The sequence below is a fragment of the Hemicordylus capensis genome, chromosome 2, assembly GCF_027244095.1.
Source record: "Hemicordylus capensis ecotype Gifberg chromosome 2, rHemCap1.1.pri, whole genome shotgun sequence".
Lineage (NCBI taxonomy): Eukaryota > Metazoa > Chordata > Lepidosauria > Squamata > Cordylidae > Hemicordylus > Hemicordylus capensis.
Window position 1 is genome coordinate 89,715,092 of NC_069658.1, and position 23,958 is coordinate 89,739,049.

At 44.8% G+C, this 23,958-nt stretch overlaps 1 long non-coding RNA gene across 1 annotated transcript in view; it reads right to left on the minus strand.

Moving 5' to 3' along the window:
- Window positions 1-1,860: 1,860 nt before the first annotated feature.
- The window catches only part of LOC128347369 (uncharacterized), a 28,975-nt gene continuing 6,877 nt past the window's right edge, over window positions 1,861-23,958 (minus strand). Inside the window, exon 2 of the long non-coding RNA XR_008317532.1 lies at window positions 1,861-2,192. This is a non-coding gene — a long non-coding RNA (uncharacterized LOC128347369). The remainder of the gene's footprint in view (window positions 2,193-23,958) is intronic.

Here is a 23,958-nt window from a genome sequence, read left to right on the forward strand (position 1 = left end):
ATCTGAAACAATTTGGGGCAAAAGAGGGGTTCCAGAGGCAAAAGAGTGGTATGGGTGGTAGTGCCCAATGAGTGGAAGCTACCACCCAAATTTCAAAGAAATTGAGCAGAGAGGTGATTTTTTAAAAAATTGAAGTTGGCGCGTCTTTAAGCTTTTTCCAAAGGGAATAATGGGGATTTCAGCAGTCTTATAGCTCCATGTGGGGGGCACCAGGGTGGCCCAGAGTGGGTTGTGGTGGGTGGTAGTGCCTAATGAGTGCAAGGAAGCTACCACCCAGATTTCAGATAGGTTTGGCAAAGGGGTGATCTTTAAAAGATTTTTGAAGTTCACGTGTCTTTAAGCTTTTTCACATAGGGAATAATGGGGATTCCATCAGCCTTAGTTATAATTCCCGGGGTGGGTGCACCAGGGTGGCCCAGAGCAGGTTGTGGTGGGTGGTAGTGCCCAATGGGTGCAAGGAAGCTACCACCAGATTTCAAAGAAATTGGGCAAAGGGGTGGCATGTCTTTGTGGAAGATTCGAGGCAGAAGGGGGGTTTGGGGAGCAGAAGAGTGGGTCAGGTTGTAGTACCCCAATGGGTGCCTGCTAGCACCCAGATTTCAAATAAGCTGGTGAAAGGAGTGTTTTTTATTTTTTTTTCTACACGTCTTTAAGCTTTCCCCCCATAGGGAATAATGGGGAATTTCAGCAGCCCCATAACTCCACTTGGGGGGACACCAGGGTGACCCAGAGCGGGTTGTAGTGTAGTGCACATAGGGTGCTAACCACCCCCAAAACAAGCCCATGGGTGGGGCACTAGGTTTTGTTTTTTTCAATGTCTGAGGTGTTCTTCTGAGAGTAGATTTTCTGGTAGGAAATGAGATTTTAAAAGAGAAATTAATTAAAGCAGAGCAAGAAAAGAACAAGATCTGTTTTTTAAAAAATGTTTTGGTATCAAAATAAGAGATCAGGAGTGTCCCCAATAATTACAACATGGAATGTCTTGGAAATTTGGTACAGCAAAGTAAAGTGTACCATCAAATCGATTTCGAATGAAATGAAATCAAGTAAGCCAGGATTGTCTCCTCCAACTTCTGTCTTTTATAATCCAGAAGTACAAATTTTAAATAATTTTCTAATGTTATTAATTCTGTAATAATTGTGATTGGTAACATGTTTGTGTGTGTGTGTTTTCTTATTTTAACTTGCAATTTGGTGGTAAGAATCAATGTGATATTTTCTAATTTTAAAGAAAGGCATGAAAGAAAGCTTATCTCCTGTCTCCAACAAGCTCACAGTCTAAAAAGAAACAAAAAGACTGACAGCAGCAGTAACTACTGGAGGGGCACTGTGGGTGAATAGGGACAGCTACTCTCCCCCTGCTTCCAATAATAGGAAAGCCACCACTTTGAAACGTTTCTCTTTGCCTAGTAATAGGGGTCATGATACAGGGCATGAAAATACAAACCACAAAAATGATAACGTGCATGAGGAAATGTTTAACCAAATTTCTTTAATAGGTATTTTCCTCATTACATAATAAGATTTCGATTCAGTTTTCTTACTGCACTCAACAAGCTAAACTGCTGGATATTTCCTGTCATCATCATCATCATCTTGAATAACCATTGTGGCTGTGACCTCTTATCCTTCCTTCCTGTTTAGGCAATTGTTCATGCTCATTTGTTTGAGTTCAGATAAAACACAGAATATCTTGTATTGCATTGAGCCTTCATTAATATGAACAGCAGAGACATTCAACTGCATTTAACACCTTTATTACACTCAAATTGCTCTTTTACATTTAGGGTTTGGTATTAAAGAATTCCTTTACCTTTATTGTTCAGTGTTTATAGACACACACACACAGAGGACCAGATCCAAGTTTCAGGCTGCATTTTTAATTATTATTTGTTTGTTTATGTGTGTGTTTTGTTGCTTTTTTTTCCAACTGCCAAATTATAAAATCCCATGGGGCAGAGATTGGGGGAGCAGGCCAGTGCAGAACTAGCCACAGCTGCATTGCTCACTCGCTCTGCCTTCCCGACCCACCGCAGATGCTTCTTCCTCTGTCTCCTTGCTACAGCTTTAACTTGAGCCATGTAGACTGGTCATTCACCAGGTGAATGAATCAAAACTCTGCAGTAAACAAATTCCAAAAAATTGCATGACGATTTTGAGATCAGGACCTCAAAGTCCACTCCTTGCCAGACCTGAGAGACAAAGGGGAGTGACCTATCAAAATTCATCCATGTGCCATAATTCCATTCAAAAGCACTTTTTTTCACCAAATAAACTGAGCATGCACATCCAAATCATGTTCTCATTTATTCCATAATTGTTTGACCAACCCTACTCAGTGAATAATTTGCTTCATGCATTTAGTATAGCAAATCATATGTGCAATCAAAGGGCTGCTCTGGACCATACCTACATATGAAAAAACTTGGATTGTGAAGTCCAAGAATGTGTGGTCCTGTTTATGACATATTTCCTGCAGAAGCAAAGTGTGGCATCTGCTCATGGATGCTAATAGGGAACAAATTTACACTGTGTCATTCATTTGGCCTGTTGGCATTGCTTGGAAGTATATTTTGAGCTATCAGCTCTGAAATGAAGATCCATTTTTTCAAATTATATTTTTCATCTTGGAAATTGTTCAACAACTAGGTGCAAATTCTGAAGATCAGTTGTGGGGCAAACATTTCAAGGCATGGGTGATAAAGTTCAAATTTCAATATACAAAACAAGCATGTGACACCAATATTGAGTGAGTTTTAAATTTTCAATTTGGGTTTTTAAATTTATAAAAATCAGTTTTCACAGATTCCACATTTTATACAGTTTTTACATTTAGATTAAATTTCATTTCTATTATACTGACAACTATGTCATTTACCATGCCATATACATTTCATGCTGTGCCCCATGAAATGGCACAATTTGTGATTTTTAGAATGTTGGAGGGCAAAAAGTGAATATCCTCGTACTCTGTAGCTATAGAGTCACTAGATAATTTAAAGGACATAACTTTTTAATATAATGTCCTGATAATCACAACCTACAGGATGCAATTGGCACCCTTTATTTGAGAGCACTAGTCATGTTCAATAATCCTGATGCATATTATTTATTTATTTATTCGATTTTTATACCGCCCTTCCGAGCTGGCTCAGGGCGGTTTACAATTAAAAAACAGAAATCATTAAAAACAATTAAAACAGAAATACAAATATAAACACCAATTTAAAAACATCTTAAAAAACAAACTATCAAAACAATTAAAACCCTGAAAACCAGGTTAACATTAAAACAATTAAAACTAACTAGCCAACCCACACAGAGAATCTGTGCTCTCTTTGGGGCTGGCTGTATCCCCCTCCCTCCCTTCTGCCCCACACTCTTGCCCCTCTTTCCCTCCCTCCCTCCCTCGCCACTCTCTCACCCCCTCCCCACCCTCGCCACTCTCTCTTGCCCCCTCCCCTCCTTCCTCTCTCTTGCCCCCTCCCATCCCTCACCACTCTCTCTTGCCCCCTCCCCTCCCTTGACACTCTCTCTTGCCCCCTCCCCTCCCTTGCCATTCTCTTGCCCCTCCCCTCTCTCTCTTGCCCCCTCCCCTTCCACCCTCTCTTGTCCTCCCTCCCCCTTCCACCCTCTCTTGCCATCCCTCCCCCTCCCAGCCTTATCTCTCACCCTTCTGCCCCAGTCTCTCCTGTCCTCCCCCTGCTCCTCTCTCCTGCCCTTCCCCTCTCCCCTCCGCCCACTCTCTTGCCCTCCCCTCCCCCTCCTTTTTCCCCCCCACCCCACTCTCTCTTGCCCTCCCCCCTGCCCCACTCTCTTTCCCTCCCCCTGCATTTCATTTCACAGTACCTCCACCCGGGCGGCGAACACGGAAGTCCCGCCGCCCGGTTCCCTCTCATCCCAGCTTCCCGCGGGCGTCTGGCCTCGGCAGCCGGTTCCTCCGCTGCCTGGCCATTAGCCGCCTCCGCAGCTGGGCCCAGTGCCTCCACAGCCGGGCCCGCCACCAGGCTGAGTGCAAACTTTGCAGCCAGGCCTGCCAGGCTCATTGCTGCCACTTACTGGCCTCTGCAGCCGGCCTCTTCTCCCCCGCCCTCTTGCCCAGGCTGCTGGCCGAGTCCTGCTGCTACGGCCGAGTCCCGCTGCTGCAGCCGGGCCCGCCACCGCCTCACCTGGGCCCGCCGCCTCGCCTCCGCGGCTGGGCCTGTGGCCACCGTCGCCGCCTGCAGCCTGGCCCATCGCTGGTCAAATTCTCCTGGGTGTGCTGCGCCAGCCAATCAGGCACCTCCGCAGACCAGCTAATCAGCTGGGCTGCCGGGACGCATTTTCCCTGGCACACCCAGGAGAATTATATATAGAGATTAAAAACCCTGAAAGGCCAGGCCAAACAGATGGGTTTTAAGGGCTCTCTTGAAGGTCAGTAAAGAATTAAGATTACGAATTTCTGCTGGGAGTGCATTCCACAGCCCAAGAGCAGCTACAGAGAAGGCCTGCCTCTGAGTCACCACCAAACAAACCAGTGGTAACTGGAGACGGACCTCCCCAAATGACCTTAACATGCGGTGGGGATCATGTAAAAGAAGGCACTCTCTAAGATATCTCGGACCCAAGCCATTCAGGGCTTTAAAGGTAATAACCAGCACTTCGTATTTTGCCTGGAAACATATCAGCAGCCAGTGTAACTGTTTCAAAACAGGCATAATATGGTCTCTCCGGTTTGCCCCAGAAACCAATCTGGCTGCCGCATTCTGAACTAACTGAAGTTTCCAGACTACGTAAAAAGGCAGCCCCACATAGAGCGCATTGCAATAGTCAAGCCGGGAGATTACCAGCTGATGCACCACTGTTTTGAGGTCATCCTCTTCGAGGAATGGGCGCAGCTGTTGAATCCAGAAGAACCAGCAGTGTCACACTCCCTCTGTCGATTCCCCGGTAAACGTCATCCATCAGGCCAACCAAGCTGTCTCAACCCCATAGCCAGCTCTAATGCCAGTTTGAAATGGGTCTAGATAATCAGTTTCCTCCAAGACTGCCTGGATCTGGTCAGCCACCACCCTCTCAATCACCTTGCCCAACCAAGGGAGATTGGAGATTGGCCTGTAGCTGTCCATAGCTAAGGGGTCCAGGGAAGGTCTCTTTAAGAGTGGTCTAATCATTGCCTCCTTCGGGCAGGGGGGCACCCTACCCTCCCTCAGCGATGCATTTATGATATTAACTAGACCACCTCCAACAATCTCCCTGCTAGATAGAAGCAGCCAAGTTGTACAAGGATCCAGAGAACAGGTGGTAGGCCGCACCGCCCCAAGCAGCTTGTCCACCACCTCAGGAGTCACAGATTGAAACTGATCCAATCTAATACTGCAAGAGGGATTGCTGGACACCTCCTCCATAGACTGCATAGTAAGGTAAACTTGTCATGAACATCTCTTTTATATTTTGAAGAATTTGTATGTTTGTTTCTTTTTATGCTGTGCAAAATAAAGTCATACCTCCTGATGACCTACAGATACCAAATTTTGCATACACAATTCTGCCACTTAAATTTGCTGAATACGCTACTTTTTACACCTGAATATGCATGGCAACAATTTAAATATTTTGTTTTGCAGTTTTTTGAAGAAATTCTGAATGTCAACCACCATTTTGAGTGGTTCCCAATTACCTACACATACCAAATTTTGCATGAACAAGACGAGTAACATGACCAGTAACAGTTGCATGACCAGTAACAGTTGTATTCCAACTGACCTTAACCATCACAGGCTCCTCCTCCCTATCTGCATATGGAATCCCCACTGCCCAATCATCATTGTGCCACACTCCTCCTCCCTATCTGCATATGGAATCCCCACTGCCCAATCACCATGGTTCTTCTGCTTGCGAACTCTCATGAGAGCTGCCACACACGGGATTAGCCATGGGTACACCTTAGAGAATTATATATAGAGATTCTATGATATATATTTAAGTTCTTGAACTTTCTTATAAATGTTTTTATATTTATTATCTAAAAGTGTAATCTATACAAAATGACTTTGTCCGGTCAACAATGGGCCGCACCTACTATATTTTATATTATTTTTAGCACCATATAATGCTACTGTTTCACAATTCAAAAACTGGACTAATGCAAACAAAGCTGGCTTCTTTTTGACTTTATGTATGTTAGATTGTCATTTTGTTTAGTTCATTATTATGTTCAACTACTCATTGTTCATTTTTCTCTTCTAGGATGCTATGAAGTTTCACAATAATCATGAGAATTTATTCCTGGATTCAGCAAAATCACAGCACATTTTGATAACCCACCTACAAAGTGCCCCACCAAAAAATTGAACAGCACACATCTTTATGGAGGGAATAAAGGGAACCCCTGTCTACTGAAGCAAAGGTAATAAACTAAGCCTGGCAGAACCAGAAGGGGACAGAATACAGTATCTTTCCCATTTACAAGCTACCCCTCTGAACTGCCTAGTTTTTGTACCAACAGGTCCAAAGGCCTCCAGAGTGCTGGGCAAGGCAGAAAGCAAGCAGGAAGTGGTTCAGGCTCAGGTGTTTCGGGGTCTGGAGGAGTTCCCAAAGACAGCAGTTAATCTTGTATAGTTTGTTAACTGCTCTATATGCCTGCTGTCCCAACCCACTCCAAGAGACCTCCTCATTGAACTCAGGCTTTGTGTGCTCTTACCAAGGGATCTGCTTCTTTTCCACCTACAACTCCATTTGTCCTACAAAGGGCAGTCCTCGTGTATAATTCTGCTCATGGCAGAACAAGAAGGGTCCTCCCCACAAGTGATGGAAGACAAAGAAGTCATTCTCACAACTTTATGCCACTGCTGGGGTGGTCTGGGGGGAAGGTAGGAGTTCACCTTTCTTCTCTGGCAGATGAGCAGTGGCATTTTGCTTTTGCTGTTGTGTGGCCACACAAGTAGCAGTGTGGCAAAAGCTGGGAGCAGGAGGACTTCCACCTCCCACAGCCAAGAGTGCCTCATGCCATGAGCACTGTGGTTGCTCATTAGAGCAGAAGCCACACTCTCTGTAACCGCTCTTCCCCCCGCCCCGGCTCACTGCCAGAAATGGTGGCAGGTTGGGCATAAGCCATTTTTACCCGGGAGTGATCGTTCACACACAGAGTACAAAAATCAAGCTACCCTCTTCTGGAGCAGCTGGGAGCCCTCCACTCCAAGAGCTCCAGATGACACAGGCTGCCTAACACAGGCAGCTTCAGGCGGAAGTGATATATTATTAGAGCTGTCTCCCATTTAAATAAATCTTTTGTTGATTAATTGGTTAAATCTGCATCTTGCATGTTAAATACAATAGTTTTGTTGCTTTTAAATGATGCACGCACGTCGCAAAAGGCAAAGAGGCAGGAGAAAATGCCTTCTCTAAGGTAGTGCTTGCTACCTGCAATTTTTACAAGTACCTGTATTAGAAATAATTTTAAATACATTATGCAATTATTATTTTTGTAGTTGTTTTCTATGTTTCAGGGTGTGTGTGTGTGTGTGTGTGTGTGTGTGTGTGTGTGTGTGTGTGTTATATTTCATAGGAACACAGGAACATAGGAAGCTGCCATATACTGAGTCAGACCATTGGTCTATCTAGCTCAGTTTTGTCTTCACAGACTGGCAGTGGCTTCTCCAAGGTTTCAGGCAAGAATCTCTCTCAGCCCTATCTTGGAGAAGACAGGGAGGGAGCTTGAAATCTTCTGTTCTTCCCAGAGTGGCTTCATCCCCTGCGAGGATGAAGTGCTCACACTTCTAGTCTCCCATCCATATGCAACCAGGGTGGACCCTGCTTAGCTAAGGGGACAAGTCATGCTTGCTACCACAAGACCATCTCTCCTCTCAGCTTTCCTCTTTTAGCTATAATTTATCTTGCTTTTAGAAAAAGAAAATGTGTTTGAATAAATTTTTTTAAACTGCTGCATCATTTTTAGTTAAAAACCATGGGGCATCTTTTCAGCCAATGTATTAGGCAGCACATCTTAAATGCTTAACCAATCAATTGACTAACGTGTCAGGAAAGCCAACACCTCCAGGAGATTTGGCCACTCTGCTGCCCTGCAACTCTGGGACTGAGGTGGCAGAATATTAAGCGAAGTCCACCCTATAGGGTCCAGCTGCTCAACTGGATATTTTTTCTGCTAGAGAACTCCTAGTTCTCAACAAAGAGATGAACTGCTTCCATCTCATGTCTCCAGAGTGTATTTTGCCAACTCAAATAACATCTGGCTTCCAATCTTTTATGGGAATCAGTTTTCCCCCTTGCTGATCCAAAAGGTCTCGTTTGCCTTTAATTGATCACACATTCAAAATATGCATCAAAATACTTCATGCCTAGCCTTGTCAGCTTTGTTCTTTGTGATTAAAAGCATCCAGGCACTTAATGATATGAATCAGTTCCATGAAAATCAATGACAATTTTGTTGGGGTGGGGGTTTCCAACAGGAAGTGGAGGCGTTCTTAGAGAGGTCATTTGTAGTAACAAGGAAACTGAAATAAGGTGGAAACATGTAGCAAACATGTGTGTGTGCACTGTGCAGCTCTCTTCTAATCTCATCTCATTTGACCTGGAAATCTGAGCACCTGCGGCACCATGTGGAAGACAGATCTTAGCACATGGGATACCTTGTGGGCTCTTTATTTCATATGCTTGTCAGCCCAGGAACACGCAAGGAAAACACTGTTCTTATTCAGAGAATTGAAGCTATATGCTGCAGCTCTGTATAAATTGCCTGTGGATATGAATAACAGCCAAGCAGATACAGAGAACTATGACTTCATTTACACAATCAGGTTTACCACTGAGAATTCCCACATGGTAAGTATCGCTAAACATGCATGGAGAGGCAGTTGCTATTAGGGGTGTGCACAAACTGTTCAACATTTTGAACTGGTCCACAACCAACTGGGCTGATTTGAAAGTTCGACTGTGAACTGAAGCAGCCTTCAGGAGAGACAGTTCAGTTATTGAACTGCTATCGAACCGCTATCGGACTGGACTGAGCCCAGTCTGCTGTGGATCAGTTTGACCTAGTTTGATGGTTGGAGGGGCTGTGCTTGTAAATGGGGAATCTGGAGAGGATTCCCCTTTACAAGCAAAGGGGAAACGTGCCTTTAAAAAATGTCTACGGGTGGCCGGGGGTGGGGGCGGGAAGAGGGCACCTTTAAAATTAGGTGCTTACCAAATCCAGTGGTGACGTCGACAGCCAGCCACTCCTCAAAACCCTGTCTCTCCCCCCAGGAGCCCGGTAGTGTGGTTCCAGACTCCATGCATCTGCAGAGGCCAGAACCATGCCACCTGGCAGCTGAGGGGAGTGCAGGGGTTTCAAGGAGTGGCAACTACCGCTGCCACCAGATTCGGTAAGCACCTACTTTTAAAGGTGCCCTCTTACTGTCCCCCCCCCCCCCACCAGCCACCCTTAGAAGCCTTTTAAAGGCAGGATTCTCCTTTGCTTGTAAAGGGGAATCCTCACTGGACTTCCCTTTACAAGTACAGCCCCTCGGACTGTCGAACTGTGTTGAACCAGGTCAAGCCAGTTTGATCAAACAGACCGGATGGCTGGTTCAACTGAACTGATTCAAGGAACAGCAGTTGGGTTCGAATTTGGTCCAAATTCAAACCAAACCACAAACAACGGTCTGTGCACATCCCTAGTTAATATTTAAGCTTCTTTTAAAGGAATTCAGATGTTGACTAAAACCGTACACATTTATTTTTATTTAACTCATTCAGCCCGGTAATAACGAGGAAATTAAAGGAACTTAGTGAGTAGCATGATTCAATGAACAAGAACATTAGCTGCGTTCTCCTGATATGTCCAGGGGGAGTGAACATGAACAGGTTGGGGGTATGGGACTGAGGTGCAAGCCCTGGCCCCAATCTGCACATGTTCCTCTGCAGGGATCTACATGTGCACAAATGTAGGCACATATCACTCTCTTTATGTGATCAGGAACCTTAGAAAAGAAGGCTTCCCAGTGTTCACTTACCCTGCATTTGTTGTCAGAATAGGTCCTGTGTTGTAGACCTTTTGAGAGCAAGAAATAGCTAGCCCCTATACTGTGAAGATTGTCAGAGAGCAATGTCCCAAATGCACTCACTTCCCAACTACGAGAACACCCGCTCTGAAATTTTGTTTCTGAAACTCATTAATTTTTTTAAAAGAATATATCCATAATTTAAAGCATCACAGGCACATTTCAGCAAAAAGCTTTAATTAAACTGAACAGAAATCCACCCCTGCAAAGAGATGCATAAATACGTCAGGCCTCCAAGTGAAGTCAATGAGAAATGTTGGCTTTTGCTGTCATTTACTTTTGAAACAAATGCAAGGAAGAGAACCACCAACCTCAATCAGTTCCTTTGTACTGCTTTCTTTAATTAAAGCCACAGAGCACAAGAGATGCATAAATACGTCAGGCCTCCAAGTGAAGTCAATGAGAAATGTTGGCTTTTGCTGTCATTTACTTTTGAAACAAATGCAAGGAAGAGAACCACCAACCTCAATCAGTTCCTTTGTACTGCTTTCTTTAATTAAAGCCACAGAGCACAAGGTCCACCAGAAACTCTTCATGGATTTCTGCATGCATAAGACCAACTCTACAAGAGTCAAGATTTGGGTTCCAAGTAATTGAAAAGCCCAAAGATTCAGGCTTATCCCAAACTCATTTCAACATTTCCAGCCCTGATTTACTTTCCAATTTGGTTGTGAATTTTCTTTGCAGGTATTTGCAAGATTATCCAGACCTTTCTGTTTCTAGAGTCTTGTGGCACCTTAAAGGCTAATAAGTGCACTGTAGCACAAGCTTTTGAGGAATACAGTCCATTTCATAATGGTATTAAAAAGTGTACTTTGCATATGCTCAGATGCATTAATCTTTTAGATCACAAATTTCAGGACTGAGCGCAGGTGCTAGAACTGGTTTTAGGGACCCGCCCAATGTCAACATCACCTTTCCAACACAAGAAGTCAGGCTCACATGCATGCTTGGGGAACCAACGGTTCATGGCAACCTTGCTTGCTGCATTACATTTGAAGCCCAGAGACACTGAGTTTTCAGGAGGTTGGAACACAGAGGCTGGACAAGTAGCTGAAGTACATTAGGACACAATGTTTACTCTACTCTCTGGGGAACTGATGTAACCTGATGCTGCTTCTAGGAATGCTCTATTATTTCAGTTCCATCTAATACTCAACCTGTATATTTGCAAATAAGCCTCCAATGATCTCTTCTCTGAAGGAAGCTAGAATCTAAGCAGTGCTATATTCCTAGAACTTCTCACTGCTTGAAGTGGAATTGGGGATATGTAATAGTCTCGATGAAGCTGATGTGCATGTATATTCTTTAAATGCATCGACCCTTTGAAAATTAATATCTTGTTTTGTTTTTAGAAGATGTATACTCTGCATTTCCATTAGAAAAATAACACTGAACACAGGTGGTGATAGAAAGACTGCAAATGTCTATGTATGTAATAACGATCTATATGTTTTGTACACAATGGATACACTGCAAATATATTCATTCATTTAGTTGAGAGGTCTGTCTCCAGTTGCCATCAGCTCATCTGGTGGCTACTCAGAGTCGCCTTCTCTGTGGCCATCCCAAGGCTTTGGGATGTGCTGCCTGTTAAAATAAGAACCTCCGAATATCTGATAGCTTTTTAAAAAGATCATCAAGACTCATTTATTCACTTAAATTTTTAACTAGATTGTAGAATTTGGATTGTGATTAAACTTTTCTTCAATGTCTTAATTCTTGTTTTAATTTGTGTTATGTTTATTATAACCACCCAGAGACTGAGTGTGGGGCAGTAGGGGTGTGCATAGAACTGTTCTCGGTGATTCGGTCAAGTTTTAGCCAAATTGGAACTGAACCACTGGTCTGTGAACCAGTTCATTAGAACCAGCCAGTGGTTCTGTTCATGCAGTCGAACCTATTAAGTACGGTTCAACCCAGTTTGGGTGACTATGGTGGCAAAGAGGAATCCGGTGACGATTCCCCTTTACAAGCAAAGGGGATGCCTAACCCTAAAGAGGCTGAAAGGGTGGGTGAGGGACCAAGCAAAAGCGTCCCTTGCCACCGCCAATGCTGCGGTGCTGCAGCAGCACGACGCGGTGGCTCTGCAGTGGTGGCTCCTCTAGGCCCTGCCAGTGTTCCTCCCAGGTCCTCTAAATTTGCATGGTGACACAAATGGCCTCTGTGCATGGGTGGAGGACACACAGATGGCCTTCACACATGTGTGCAGGCTGGAACTAGGCTGCCAGCAGCCCGCACTGCTGCTGGGGGGAGTACCAGTGGGGCCTAGAGGAGCTACCACTGCTGAAGAGCCACTGCCACCACACCACCACCGGCCAAGTGTCCTCTTGCCCACCTCCGCCTGCCCTTTCATCCCTTTTACTCACCAGATTCCCCTTTACAAGAACAGCCACCCGAACTGGGACAATCCAGTTCAATCCAAACCGGGCCCAGTTCAGTTCAAACTCAGACCGGCCTCCTCCTGGGCTGGTCCAGTTGGAGCTCAAACTGGAGTACGAACTGGGCCAATTCAAATCAAATTGGGTTCGATTCAAACTGGTTCTGCACACACCTGTAGTGCAGTAGACAAATATACTAGATTTATTTATCTTTACTATTATTAGCTTTTGATTGTTGTGACTTGCTTTTGTACAGTATGTGTTACGGGTCTTGTTAAACCTTTGTACTTCAATAAAACAGAAGAAAGAGACGGTTTTGAAAAAGACCTCTGCCTGCTTCATTGATGGGTGCATGCATCTGTAATCTGACTCTAATATTCAAAGCGTATTGCTGTTTACAATATGGGTGTGTACATGAAAGTCTGGTACAACATCTGACAGAAATCAGACTGTAGGGTCTAGAGATGAATGATCCTGGCAGAGCAGGAGGGTTGCATAAGGACACCCGTCAACCAGCTGTGATGAATAACTGCTTCAAATCCATGAGAACCCTCTTAAGCAGCCCGTGTTGCGTGGTTTGAAATATATTTTACTTTGGATACCATTAAGAATCATATCTGTGTAATGAAGCAATTCCAAATCTATGCAAGCACTGGACTGCCACTTTGGCTGTTGTTCAGACTCAGGCCTGCTGTTTATCAACAGAACTGTGTTGTGGCAACAACCTGGAGCTGCAACCACACATCACTGCTAAATATACTGTCAAGTGGCTCCTTCCCACTCTCCATGCTTCGGTTTGCTCCAGTTTTAACAGTACACAAAGCTAAACTTTGGACCCAGCTATCAATGTATATGATTTCTTCTCCGCAGGTTCCAAAAATAGACATAGCATTATGTGGCCTATCCAACATAGCAGCTCCAGTGTTGTAATGTGTGTGTTAGTTCAGCCATTTGAAAAGCAACTGAAGAGCCAAACTGCTGCAAGGTCAATAACTGTTGTAAGCTCAAAAATGGTATATCTGCTGAGTTATAATGATCTTGCACAATGATCTTGTCTTATTTGTTCCAGTAGCATCTTCAAGGGCCTAGTGGAAAAACTGGCTAGTGAACTCCGGGATTGTATGCATGGGCTGATATTCTGCACAGTGTAACATGGGCATGGATTGTCCCTTTTGCTATGCAGGGTTTGCCCTGGTTTGCATTTGGATGGGTGACTACCTGTGACCACTGCCTGCTGTAAGATATTCCCTCAGAAGATGGGGCCATAACTCAGTGGTAGAGTCTCTGCTTGCATGCAGAAGGTCCTGGGTTAACTCCCTGGCATCTTCAGGTAGGACTGGAAGAGAGATTCCAGCCTAAAATCTCGGAAAACTGCTGCTAGTCAATGTACACAATACTGAGCTAGAAAGACCACTGCTCTGACTCAGTATAAGGCAGCTTCCTATGTAAGCATCTTTGGCAATGACTACATTGTTGTGTAATTGTGCTCTTCTGCTGATACTTAAAATTGCGCAATGACACTTACATGGCAATACTGCAGTTGGAAATAATTGAACTATCATCGTGCATTTGTGATTGTGCCTTTTAAAGTATTCAAGAAACAGCACTTTTGCGCAACACTGCTTTAGATGCCAGCAGAAGCACAGGTGATTCAGAACCGCCTGCACTGCACTGTGCAGAATGTCAGCCTTAAAAAAAAAAAAAAAAGCAATGGGATATTTTCCCCAGTGATGACCTGAAAATCATCTGAGCACAGACAGCTCAAAGTATGAATCCTGATAAGCTTGTAATGCTCAGTACGCACCAAGCATTATTACCTTGAAAGTTCTTCTCTGGATTGTATTAAAATCTAAGCTTAAGCCCTCCCTTTGCCCCTGCCTCCTATCCTCCCTGCCTTCCACTCACCAGCTACCACCAAGCTCCCTTCCACCTCCTTATCCATTTTGCTGCTGCAACAACAGAGGAAGGATGGAGATCTTTCTTCCCTCTGATACAAATACGAATACGACCAATGTTTATATACCGCTTTTCAACAAAATGTTCCCAAAGCGCTTTACATATGGATGGATGGATGGATGAATGAAATGGCAGGCTCCCTTTCCCCAAAGGGCTCACAATCTAAAAACAAACAAACATAAGATAAACACCAGTAACAGCCACTAGAGGGATACTGTGCTGGGGCAGGATAAGGCCAATTGCTCTCCCCCTGCTCAATAAAGAGAATCACCACTTTTAAAAGGTGCCTCTTTGCTCATTTAGCAGGGGTTGTCTGCTAACTGAGATGTCTGGCATGCTTCTATGGATGCAAGGAATGCTGGGAAATGTAGTTTTTCCAATGCTACCGACCCATATCAACTGGTAAAACTACATTTCAATCTCAGCACTCAGAGTGACAGACATTAGACAGGGGAAGAAAGACTCAATGGAGGCAGAGAGAGGAAGCTTCCTCAAGTGTAGGCTTGCCAGGTCAGATGCTAATTCTGAGGCAGGATCTGTGATGTCACAAAGGTGTAAACGTCTTTAAAAAATAGGTGAGGGGGATGGGACTGGAAAGAGGCCAGCAGCTATGGGGTTGCGGGGAGCCCAGCCATAATGGTCCAGGAAATGCAGGTGGGAATTATTTTTGGATTTGGAGAAATATTTCTATTGGAAAATTTGTAATGTTTTCTTTTTTCTTTTCTTTTTTAAGATGAATGGAAAACTGTTTAAAGTTTTTTTTTTAAAAAAAAAATGTTATTAGAGGCAACTATATGCTGCAAACCTCCTAAATCCAAGATTCACATGATAATGTTAATGATAACAACCTTACTACCATGATTACCAGATTTGTTTGGATTACTAAATCCCCCAACATTTCACAGATGAAGGGGGGGCATGCTTGTAACATCCCCATTCCATACCAAGGACCACAGTGAGTTGTGTCCTCCACACATTGCTGAAGGCTCTGCTTCACCTGCAATATTGGTTTTATCCAGCAAGAGCTTGCCCCAAACCAGTTTAAAATCCAAGAGGTTGTTTGGCAAAACAGATACTACTTGAAAAACATTATTGTCACACAATATGTTATCAATGGTTCAAAATAACCCTTGCCAGGATTTGAAATGGGAGGATGTGCAGTGTGTGGTGCCTTATTATTCATAACCTAGCACAAAGCAAGCACACAGTTCAGTAGAGAACACAAACCCCATGCAAGGCAGATCATTTCCTCAAGCGTGCCAAATCTCACACACGTACACATGCATCTCTTCCATACAGAGGCGCTCTTACCCCTGGACTTTGGGGCCCAAGCCCAGGGCCTCCACACCCCCTGGGGGGGTCCCCAAATCCCCTTTAGTCTGTCCTGGGTGGTGCAGTTTGTGCCCGCAAGAACCTACGTGTTAGAAAATGATGCTTGCAGCATGGGGGGCTTCCAAAGGCCTTTAGGTCCAGGCCCCAGAATTACCTAGGTGCACCTCTCCTTTCATATCCACACACAAATAGACAATCCTAGTGTTGCTTTCTTTCTCTCTGGAAATTACCCACTCAAATTTTCAGTCTTTGCTCTTTCTTTCAGACTCTTTCCCCCTCTCTCAATCTCCCTCACTATCTCTCATGCATATTTACTTGTTAATCAGCCCTCTTTAACTCACTTAACTTTTTGAGAGTAAATATGCTCAGGATGGTACTTTAATATGGAAGAAAGGAAGAGGGGGCTGGGAAGGGCTTTGATTTAGGGGGAGATGAAAGGGAGGGAGGGAGCTGGAAGGCAGGAAGGCAGCCAGGAAGGAAGGCGGCCAGAAATGAAGGAAGGAAGCGGCCTATTTTTGTAATAGTTATTATCCTTAATAGTAGTTGTGTGGTTATGTAGCCCCTCTCCAAGAAAACATGTAAGATTTTGCAAAAGTCTTTGCTGTTTTTCTATTGTGATAGTTACTTAACATTATAAGACAATCCATGATGTAATTTTAAAGCTGCTGTAGATTTTAAAACACAAGCCCTATTCAGACACTGAGTATATGCACACGATGGGCTTGGGCTGCCCATCAATGCTGAGAATTCCACTGGAATTCCACTTCAGGTACCAAAACGTCTTGGGCTGGACTGACTGTTCATCTTCCAGTTTGCCACCAAAGAAAAAAAAACCTTATATGTAAAATATACCCATATGTCTCTTGCTGTCTCTTGCCAATCTGATGCAGCTAAGGGTGAAAAAGCTCAGGTGTTTGCAGTAGTAAAGTGTCAGCCTAAGCAAGCATTTGCCCACATGTCCAGGAAATTGGGTCATTGTTTTTATTGTGTGGCAAACAGAGGAAATAGTTATTACACAGTAGAAATCATGTGCTGGACTTCACTCTCTTTGCAGAACGGAACAGGCATATGATCTTTGCACAACAGCACATGAGGTGGAATGTACTCCTGCTCTTCACATGAGCCACATGAAGAGCATGAGGTCATGTATCCCAGGTTGTGCAATTAATCTGCTGCCTTTCATCATCATGTAGGAAATTTGTATTCAAGTGGATTTTTTTTTAAAAAAAAATTAAAATGGCATTCCACCAAAACATACTAGGATAGTATTTTTAGGACTGCCTGGAATGCTATAACTGTCAGCAAAATATAGTGGCCCACATACTGAGCAGCAAGGTGCAGATCCAAGCAAGAGCTGTGCTTGCTGCTTCTGAATTACGCTGCAGCCCACTTGTGCTACTTACAACAGTGGGCTGCCCCATAACTACTAAGAAGTAAAGATAAAGTGTGCCGTCAAGTCGATTTCAACTCCTGGCTCCCACAGATCCCTGTGATTTCCTTTGGTAGAATATAGGAGGGGTTTACCATTGCCTCCTCCTGCACAGTATGAGATGATGCCTTTCAGCATCTTCCTATATCACAGCTGCCTGATATAGTAGCAGCTGGAATTCGAACCAGCAACCTTCTGCTTGTTAGTCAAGCATTTCCCTGCTGTGCCACTTAAGGTGGCCACTAAGAGCAGTCATGACTATTAAGAATCACCCTTGCATTGCTCTTCCTATCATTCCCAATAGGAGGAGCATCGCAAGGGCAAAGACGCACTGCTTAATATAATAACCATGGAGCAGACCCACCATTGGAAACAACGCAAGTGGGTTACAGCCTGACTTGGAAACAACAAAGGCAACTCTCACTTGGATCGGCAGCTTGCTGCGCAGTCTGGAAGCCAGTGTAAACTTTCCATCTAATATCCCAGGGAAATTGGTAGCAGGAAAATGACTTGATTAGCAAGCCAGAGGTTGCCGGTTCGAACCCCCACTGGTACCTATATTGGGCAGCAGCGATATAGGAAGGTGCTGAAAGGCATCATTTCACACTGCGCAGGAGAAAGGCAATGGTAAACCCCTCCTATAATCTACCAAAGACAACCACAGGGCTCTGTGGTCACCAGGAGTCAACACCAACTCAAGCGCACAATTTTACCTTTACTTTATAGAGACCAAAGTCTAAGCTTACTCCATTTGGGTGTGATCCTATGCTTTAAATAAAATTGGGGTATGGTAGGGTAGGGCTGGATCAAATCTCCTCTCCCAATATCTGCTAATGTTTTCTTTGGGGATGAAAACGGGGGAGAGCATTTGAAGGCATGTGTAAGTTCCAAGAGCAAATGAGCAGATTGGTAAAGTCAGCAAAGGGACTGTGAAGTGACACAACATCATTCTCTGGTGCATTACTGAAGTAAAATAGAAGTGAAGGAGAAGCAAGTAGTGCTTTTAACATCTGCAGAGATGCCAGGTGCTAATTTAAGAAAGAGAAATACACGACCATAATTAAACCCCCATCACAGATCCCCCCCCACCACACACACACACACACACACACAAGGAAGAGGGTTTTCATGTACATGTCCTGTGGCTTAGGTACAGCGGCTGATATTGCAGACACTGGAACATGGGCATTAAGGACCTGCCAGGGTTGCTGCAGAATGTGGAAGGCAATGCCAACGGTGTAGCATGGCAGGGCATCTGAAGAACAACTTTAAAATGCTTCAGAGCAGTTGTACATCACCCCTTCCATCAGAATTATTTATTTGTTTGTTTATCAAATTTGTACACACACACACCCAAACTTTCGTCTCTGGGCGGTTAACAATAGCATAAAACCAGTTAAAAACATATACAAAAAACTTAAAAATTTAACAATTTAAAAATAAACCACAGATTAAAACCCAAAAAATTTAGGAAGCTGAGAAAGCTTGGGCGAAAAGATGGGTTTTCAGGTGTTTTTGAAAATTGCCAGAGATGGGGAGGATCGTACCTCATCAGGGAGCTCATTCCACAATCTTGGGGCAGTGACTGAGAAGGTTCGTCTCTGTGTAGCCACCAAACGAGTTAGTGGTAACTGGAGACGGACCTCCTCAGATGACCTCAATGGGCGGTGGGGCTCATAGTGAAGAAGCCGCTCTCTTAGATACCCAGGGCCTAAGCCCCTTAGGGCTTTATAAGTTATAACTGGCACTTTGTATTTTGTCCGGAAACCTATTGGTAGCCAGTATAGCTCCATCAGATGGTCTCTCCGAGATGACCCAGAGACCAACCTGGATACCTCTTACAGGGCCCGTGTTCAATAGCTCAACACTCAATAATAATAACTCTTACTATTACTACAGCTGGCTAAATGCTTATGTGACTTTTGGTTTTTCAGGGTGCTTTCCAGTCTAGCTGCTCAACAGCAGCAAAATGCCTCCATTCAGGCAAGTTGCATTGAAAACGTAAACAGCAGGGGGAGCAGTCTCGCAGCAACTATCAACCCAAAAAACCAGCAACTTCTTTACGGCAGATATACGACATCCTAGTTCTATATCTCCAGCGATTAAATTCAAGACAAGGCATCGAAAATGTGAATGGCACCCTGCTGTCTACACAGGGACTGCAGTGTCACAATACAGGAAGTGTGAAAGCACACATCCGAGATTCAACATGACCCTGATGCAGGGTCTAATCTGGAAAGCGCCCAGGACTGAAGGCTAGCCATCTGGAGTGGAGCAAACAGTCACTGTGGTACACTACATTTTACTGCAACTCCCACAGGGAAGGGGAAGGTATTGCACCACTTATGAACCGAAAGAAAAAGAAACCTGCCATTCAGGAGCTAAAGCCGAAATTATAGCCTCCCTAGCTCCCATTATCCCCGATCGCAATGGCTGAAACATTGTGGGGTGGGTGGGGGGGTGTACGAGTTGTAGTCCAGAAACATCTGGGGACCCAAGTTTGAGAGTTCCTGCCTTGCCCAGAACACTTTCCTTCCAATTAGCAAATTAGTCAGTGTTCCCAGTTAAGTCCCAAATACAGTTCAAGGACTGCATTTCCCTTCTTTGAAAATGTAGAGGAGCTAATTAGAGAGAGAGAGAGAGTGTGTGTGTGTATGTGTGTAATTCTGCCTGCTCTTCAGAAATGCATGCTGTAGTGGTCTGTCAGAATAACTGAGTCAGCAAGTGTGTTTTGGCAGCCATATTCAATATAGTCAAGTTATTGAATGTATTATGCAGGGATAGTAATCTGCTTATTTTTTACTTTATGCAATCCTGGAATTGCTGGCAGTTCCCACAGAAAACAGGCTAAATATAGAGTCTGAACTTTGGCTAGCCTGAAGTGGACTTGTGATTCATTATTGGCAATACTAACTACAAGAATATTTTAAGATCATAGCAAGCTAATTTATACCGTGTCAGACCATTGGTCTATCTAGTTCAGTATTGTCTACACAGACTGGCAGCAGCTTCTCCAAGGTTACAGACAGGAATCTCTCTCAATCCTATCTTGGAGATGCCAGGGAGGGAACTTGGAACCTTCTACATGCAAGCATGCAGATGTTCTTCCCAGAGTGAGCCCATCTCCTAAGGGGAATATCTTACAGTGCTCATGTATGCAGAGCCTATTCTCACAACCACTGGAAAGCAGGCTAAGGGAGCCCCAGCCCTCTTTCCAGTGGTCATGTGCTGCAATGGGAGCCGCAGCAAACCTCACTAAACCCCCCACCTTTAAATGAGGTCAGCAGAGTGACTGCTCCGCTAATCCCGTTTCCCTGATTGTGAGTTGCCATGGCACGGTGCCATGCTGTGGTGGCTCCAACAAGCCTCCTGGCACGGGACTCTCCCCAGAATGCCCCATGCACTTGGGACTTAAGGGGCTGGGCAGCCCCCGATCCCCACCATCCCAACCAGCTCCATGACGGAGCCAGTGATCATGTGGGCTGCTGATATTGCCACCCAGGGAGGCCGGAGTGCTCATGTGCCCTTTCCAGCTCTCCACACTGCTCATGTGGAGAGCCTCGTAGTCTCCCATTCAAAGGGAAACCAGGGTGGGTGCTGCTTAGCAAAGGGGACAACTCGTGCTTGCTACCACAAGACCAGATCTCCTCCCTTAAAGATGTTCTGGGCTTTGTAAATCTTGGACACACAGTCTTGGGGCTAAGGTAAGGTTGTCACGGTGGGGGGGGGGGAATCTGGCTCAAAGCCAAAACAAAAATAATGCAGCACAGAGTAGAAGAGGAACAAGTCTCTTGTATAGCTCCCCTTGATCTTGATCTTGATCTTGTGTCTCATATTCCCTTCCTTTACCCATGTAGATTTGGCCCCACTCTCTCCCATTTTGCCTCTTCTTTGAATGCATGGATGAGTCAAATCCAAAGTGATGATATTATTCTAGTTAGGATTTCAAGCCAGAGAGATAATAATCATGCAATTCCATGCCCAAACTGGAGAATAAATGCTTCATGTTGCCACTCATGTAGTCAGTCACAGCCATGGGGCAAATGGTGAGCTATACAGGGCTCCATGCCAGGGCTTCCTCCTGGAACCTGTTTTCCATGTAACACTCAGCCATGCTAGGGCTGAGCTCTGAGATATAGGGAAGAAATCATAGTGCCTCTGGCCATACTGAGAGTGCCACCTTTGCCTAATTGCTGAACAATGGCTCCCCAGCTTGTCCAGCACTGACGCCTCTATTTTTAGAAAAGTCAGCATTGTATTCCCTTCTCTAGGAAGGCTATTCCACAAATGGGGTACAACCACTAAAAAGGCCCTCTCCCTAGTAGCCACACTTCTCACTTGATTTGGCAGGGGCACTCGGAGGAGGGCCTCCAAAGAAGATCTTAAGATTTGAGTTGGGAGATATGGGGCAAAGCGTTCTCTCAGGTAACCTAGTCCCAATTCATTTAGGGCTTTAAAGGTTAAAACCAGCACTTTGAATTGGGCCTGGAAATGGACTGGGAGCCAGAGCAACTGATGAAGCACTGGCATAATATGAATGTTGGGGGGCAATATGCTAAATCATTGTAAACCGCTTAGAGAGCTTCCAGCTATAGAGCGGTATATAAATGTAAGTGCTATTGCTATTGCTATTGCTATAATATGCTCAAAATGTCCAGTCCCCATTAATAATCTTGCAGTCCTATTTTGTACCAGCTGCAGTTTCTGGACCATTTTCAAAGGCAGCCCCATGTACAATGCATTGCAGTAATCTAAGTGAAAGGTTACCAGAGCATGAGTAACTGTGGCCAAGCTATCTCTGTCCAGGTAAGATCGCAGTTGGAGTATCAGCGGAAGCTGATAAAAGGTTGATAAAAAGCTCATAAAAACTAGTATTTGCAGACTGTGTAGAAATTTGGTTCAGATGAATCACAACTCATGTGATTAAGGAAAGGTGTCCCACACACCAGATTAGGGAAGTATATATGCACTTACAGCGTCCACACATCCATTTTATATATGCCAAGCCAATGGATGAAGTAGCATCCACCTGGTGCCTGGATCACATAAAAGTGCTGTTTGTAATTACTGCGCCTTCATGTGGGAGAGGAGTAATTTGCACAATTGTGGCAGCTCAAAAACTGAGTGCAATATAGGGGTGTGCACGAATTAATTTTTTGTTTCGATTTGTACCTGAATTGAAACACCCCTGATTTGTTTTGGGTTGGAATCTGACACCCCCCCCCATCACCCCAGATTCAATTTGAACCTGAATTTTCCAAATCCAAATGGATTTGGTTCAAAAAAGGGTCCCAGGGCCAAAAGAGTGGGGTGGGTGGTAGTGCCCAACAAGTGGAAGCTACCACCCAAATTTCAAAGAAATTGTGCAAAGGGGTGATTTTTAAAGAATTTTTTGATTTGGTGCATCTTTGAGCTTTATGCCATAGGGAATAATGGGGATTTCAGCAGCCTTACAGCCCCATGTGGGGGGGCACCAGGGTGGCCCAGAGTGGGTTGTGGTGGGTAGTAGTGCCCAATGGGTGCAAGGAAGCTACCACTCATATTTTAAAGGAATTGGGCAAAGGGGTGGTTTTAAAATGATTTTTGAAGTTTATGTGTCTTTAAGCTTTTCCCTACAGGGAATAATGGGGATTTCAGCAGCCTTAGTTATAACTCCCCAGGAGGATGGCACCAGGGTGGCCCAGAGTGGGTTGTGATGGGTGGTAGTGCCCAATGGCTGCAAGGAAGCTACCACCCAGATTTCAAAGGAATTGGGCAAAGGGGTGATTTTTAAATAATTTTTGTAGTTGTCATGTTTTGGGGGCAGATTTGGGGCAGAAAGCAGGTTTCAGGGGCAGAAGAGTGGGTCAGATGGTAGTGCCCCAATGGGTGCCTGCTACTACCCAGATTTCAAAGAAAGTGGTGAAAGGGGTGATTTTTTAAAGAACTTCTGAAGTCTGTGCGTCTTTAAGATTTCCCTCCATAGGGAATAATGGGGATTTCAGCAGCCCCATAACTCCACTTGGGGGGGGCACCAGCATGGCCCAGAGTGAGTGGTGGTGTAGTACACATAGGGTGCCAACTACCCCCAAACCCACAAGCCCATGGGGCACTGGGTTTTGTTGTTTCTGAGGTGGTCTGAGAGTAGATTCTCTGCTAGCAAATGAGAGTGGATTCAACCATCCACTCTCATTTGCTACCAGATAATCTACTCTCAGAACAATGCTGCCATCCTGGGGCAGCTGGAAATTGGGGCTCTCTTCTCCCATGAATCCCTGCACCCGCAGATCTGCATGCGGCACTATGCCGAACCAGATCCAGGAACTTTGAATGGGTTTAAAGGTCTGTGCCTGAACCCGCTGTCTCCCCCGTCCACATAAATGGTTAAGTTTGTTGAGGCGGGGGGGACTCTGTTTAAAAGGCAGCCCCAGAAGGGATTCCTGAGCAGCCAGGTTCTATTCCTCTCACACAAATGTTGGGAAAAGGGGGCCCAGCCCCTTCTCCATTGGGTGTTCTTGCTCCCTAGGCTTACTCATGATCAAGGCTGGTCATCGTGGGCACTATGGGTAAACCTAAATCCTTCTTCGAAGATACAGCCACCCAACCCGGAGCACACTGTCCAGGCATGAGAGGGCGAGGCCATGGGGACACCCCCACACAATTCATGAGATGGACCATCAGAGGAGAGGGGAGAGAATTGCTGAGCAAATTCAGACATGATGCCTGATGGCAAAACATCCCCTTCTCCCATGGACACCTCCCTCACAAGAGTGTCAGGCCATGGGGACTCTAAATAGAGCAAGGTTGCTGTGTGGAGGGAAGCCGTGGGCTGGGCAACCCC